Genomic DNA, 4,346 nt, shown 5'->3' with positions numbered 1-4,346 from the left:
TTAAAATATACAATCAGATAAGTTTTAATAGGCATGGCAACCTCATAACCATCCTCATGATCTAGAGAACAAACATATCCATTACCCTTAAAGTATCTCCATGCTCCTTGAAATCCCAGCCATCCCACTTCCGGATCCCCAGGCAACCACTGGTCTGCTAGATGTCTGCATTTTCTAGAATTTTTATAAATGGAATTATACAGTATGTACTTAACTTTTTTTTTCTTTAAAGAAATGCTGGCCCTAGCCGGTTTGGCTCAGTGGATAGAGCGTCGGCCTGCGGACTGACGGGTCCTGGGTTCAATTCCGGACAAGGGCACATGCCCAGGTTGCAGGCTTGATCCCCAGTGTGGGGCATGCAGGAGGCAGCTGATCAATGATTCTCTCATCATTGATGTTTCTATCTCTCTCTCCCTCTCTCTTCCTCTCTGAAATCAATAAAAGTATTTTTTAAAAAGAAAGAAAGAAATGCTGGTCATAGCACACCAAATTGATTTTGCCACTTAAGATCATAGACCTGAAGTTTAAAAACTCCCACTTGGAAAGCTGTGTTACCGCCAACCCACCTCACTTATTTGCCTCCCCTCAGAAGATCCTCATACCCATTCTCACCTCTGGGTTCTTGGCTCCAGGAGGGCGAGGTAGGCACAGGCATTCCATTAGAGAATGGCCACAATAGGAGGCAGAAGGCTTCAAGGGAGAGAAGAGAGTGAGGGCTGGGTGCAGGGGACCCTGGGTGAGGGGCTGGGTGCAGAGGGGGCTGGGTGCGGGGCCCTGGGCGCAGTACCTGAGTAGGTGAGGAACCAGGTCCTCCAAGCAGAGCAGGCTCTTGGTCCCATTGGCTCTCCTGGCTGTTTGGGGACATTTGCCACATTATTATTATATTTTTAATATATATTTTTAAAAATTGATTTCAGAGAGGAAGGGAGAGGGAGAGAGAGAAATATCAATGATGAGAGAAAATCATTGATCAGCTGCCTCCTGCATGCCCCCTACTGGGGATCGAGCCCGAAACCCTGGGTGTGTGCCCTTGACCAGAATTGAACCCGGGACCCTACAGTCTGCAGGCCGACGCTTTATCCCCTGAGCCAAACCAGCTAGGGCTGCCACCTTATTTCTAAGTAAGGCACGTATACTCCTAGTTCTTAAAGACACACACCCCCCCTTTTTTATTACCTGTTGACTTCCTAATATGGAAGATAAAAATTTCATGCTTTTACTCTCCTCCATATAAAAACAACAACACTCCCCTCTCAGTAATTAAACAATCCTGTTATCAGTTATGCCATATTGAGCACCCTTTCACCATCCTGGGCTGCATGAGTAATGGGTATGTAATTAGTAAGTAGTATGTATGTTGATTTCTAACAAAGATACCACCACAGCTCAGTGAGGAAAGGATGGTCATTTCTATAAATGATGCCATTGCATATGCATATGGAACGAGCCCCACTCCCTGCTACCTGGGGACATTGGCAACGGCTGAAGACATTTTGGTTGTCAAAACTTGGGAGGTGCTACTGGCAGGGAGCAAAATTGTCCCTAACTGAGAACCCCAGCATATGCAAATGTAAAAAGTCATGGAGCTTCATGAAAATTATATTTTGTTAAAAAGATAAAAAAGAATGAATTTCATGAGGTCACTGGATAGAAAATCATTTACATATTTCCATTGTATTTCTACATATCAGCCCCAACCAAATTGAAAATTGAATGTAAAATGCCATAAATAATCATGTCAAAAATATCAGGACCGGGACTAAATATAATCGAAGAAGTACAAGACATGCAGAGGAAATTAGAGACTGAATGGAGAGAGATGCTGCGTTTGTGGCTTGAAAGACAATATTGGGAAGATATCACTGTCCTGAAAATACTCTGTAGACTCAATGGATTCCAACCCAAATCTAGGACAGTGGCTTTCAACCTTTCAACGGTGTTCTAATTACTCGTTCACACACACACACACACACACACACTCCCAAGAACAAAAGTTTTATGAAACAATACTTACCCTTACTACTTCAGATTGGCTTCCATATTTTCTGTTGTATCTCCATCATGTTTTTAATGGAACTAAATAGATCTGTGCAACTAAATTGATTTCATTACCCGCTTACAAGACAAAATCTGCAGTTTTAAGCTCCTGTGGAAGCACTGAGTGTCCTGGGGAACCGACCCCCCATCACACAGGTCTCCCTAAGGCCGACTCATCACTGGCGGGCGAGCTTCTTTTTCAGGAAGTCCATTTTCAATCACAGCCACAATGTCGGAATCTCCAGAGCTCTCAGTCTCTCCAGCCTCCACCTGGCTCAGGGAGCCTCCAGGAAACAGCCAGGCAGCCTGCCTGGCAAAGCCAGCGCAGGGCCCCCATTCCAAGGAGCCACCATCAACCCCTAACCCCCCACCCCTGCTTCTACCCCTCCCCTCCGCCCAACCCCACCCATAGACTAGGCACAACGCAGCAAGCAGAAGTAGTGGTTTTATAGATAAACAGGTGACGTCACCATAAAAGGAAGTTGAGAGAGCCGCCACTTCTTATAGCAAGCCACAAACTGTTACCAAGTGGAAAATGACGAACAGCCAGCAAAAAAACCCCAAACCCGTTTGAGAAATACCACATGAGTAGAAACCAAGACATTCTAGAAAATCATTGTCCAGCCGAGAGCAAACTGACATAGGTATGTGCCCTGACTGGGAATCGAACCTCCCCCTCCTGGTTCATAGGTTGATGCTCAACCACTATGTGCTCTCTTTTTTTTGTTAAACAGTGAGAGCCAAATAACTTCCTGGAATAGAAAGGTAAGAGCTGAATGAGCGTCCACTAATGGAAAACCAGTGTTTGTCTCCATCCCATCTCCATTTGATGTCAATCAAAACCCACCATTGGCCTTTAATTTTTAAAAATGCAAATTCTGCGGACATACATCAGTTACCTGATGTATAATAAAAGAATGGGGAAGGGGGAAGTGAAAGAAGAGAGAAAGCTGCTGTGGTAGCCTGGGTGTGGTGGAGCCACATTGCGGTGTGGAATAGCAGGTTCCCGTCTCAGACACTCCCTCTGCTGCTGGACTGTCCCAGACACGTGTTTAGCTGTGCAGCTGTGTCTGTTGCATTGATTGGCTGCCCGTCAAATCGAAATCTGATCCACCTCATTGACAAATCCTGCTATTCACAATAGGCTTCCATTCGTTTACTAAGAGGTGTATGCCTCTTAGTCTTAAAGCGCTCCACAAGCCATCCTGCCTGCCGCCCCTCAGAGTAATATGATCGTTATTCTCACTCTGGGCTCCGTCCGGGGCTTTTCCTTGGCCTTGGTGAACGCCCGAGTCTCCTCAGCCTCCGCTTCACAAAAGAGGTGCCAGGTCTGCCAAGCACCCACCGACCACAAGCAGCCCCCTGAGCGGCAGAAGGTGGCAGCCACCGTGGCAGAGCGCTACCCTGCCCCTTAAAACAATCGACAGATTACTCTATAGTGCATTTTCAAGTTGACACTAAAACTCTCTGAAAGTTCAAGTAGTTGCAAAGGATGTAAGTTGTGATGTGAACATTGACATATCCCAGCAGAGTGGCGCGTCCTTCCTTTGACACATCTAATGCCATCCACCTGCTCTGGTGATTTGGTGCCAGCCAGTGCCCCATTTCCAAAAGAACAAAAGAACAAACTCTTCTTTTACTGTCAGAAATTTTACATTCTTCCTCTTTGTCCTTGACCTTAACTTGGAGCTCCTTCTGGACAGAATTCTTTCTCGGGAATTAGGTGTCATCAACCAAAATATATACAGAAACTAAATTTTTAATTTTATTTAGTTTCTTGTGACTATAAGGTTCCAAATGTTAAAGTATTTTCTTCTGGATTGAATTTTAAAATTTTTGCTAGTGCACAAATAATATAAAACATTTCATGTTTCATGTATTTTCATGAATAAGTATTAAACATTGAAAGTAAAATATGTTGGCCCTGGCCGGTGTTGTCCAATGGTTGGAGCTCCAGCTGAGCACCAAAGGGTCCTGGGTTCCCTTCCAGTCAAGCTGGGTCCCCCCAACCTATTTCCTCCCCCTTGGGGAGTGCGGGAGGCAGCTATTAGCAACCAGTCTATTTCTCTCTCTTCCCCTCCTTCCCTCCTTTCCATTCTCTCTGAAAAGCAGTGGAAGAAATATCCTCAGGTGAGGATTAACAACAACAAAGTAAAATATGTTGGAAATGAATCTCCAAATAAGCTAGACAGGGCACCCGCATTAATTCCATTTCAGCTTGGATGAGAGGCATCTATTTACAGGAGTGGAGTCAGGGTTCGCATCATCTGCTGTTTTAGGCTCAGAGGGCTGAGTTTTCCTCACAGAGC

At 45.1% G+C, this 4,346-nt stretch overlaps 1 protein-coding gene and 1 long non-coding RNA gene across 2 annotated transcripts in view; one reads left to right on the top strand and one right to left on the bottom strand.

Annotated features, from left to right (window-relative positions):
• The window catches only part of OPA3 (OPA3, outer mitochondrial membrane lipid metabolism regulator), a 41,339-nt gene that overhangs the window by 32,972 nt on the left and 4,021 nt on the right, over positions 1 to 4,346 (top strand). The window lies entirely within an intron of this gene.
• LOC106695076 lies at positions 558 to 2,372 on the bottom strand. Its single transcript, XR_001346168.2, has 3 exons — positions 2,015 to 2,372; positions 788 to 851; positions 558 to 690 (listed from the first exon to the last, which is right to left on the bottom strand). It is a non-coding gene; the product is annotated as an uncharacterized LOC106695076 (long non-coding RNA).

This window comes from Myotis lucifugus, unplaced genomic scaffold (genome assembly GCF_000147115.1).
Source record: "Myotis lucifugus unplaced genomic scaffold, Myoluc2.0 scaffold_823, whole genome shotgun sequence".
Lineage (NCBI taxonomy): Eukaryota > Metazoa > Chordata > Mammalia > Chiroptera > Vespertilionidae > Myotis > Myotis lucifugus.
This window is presented reverse-complemented; position numbering and strand designations above follow the sequence as displayed.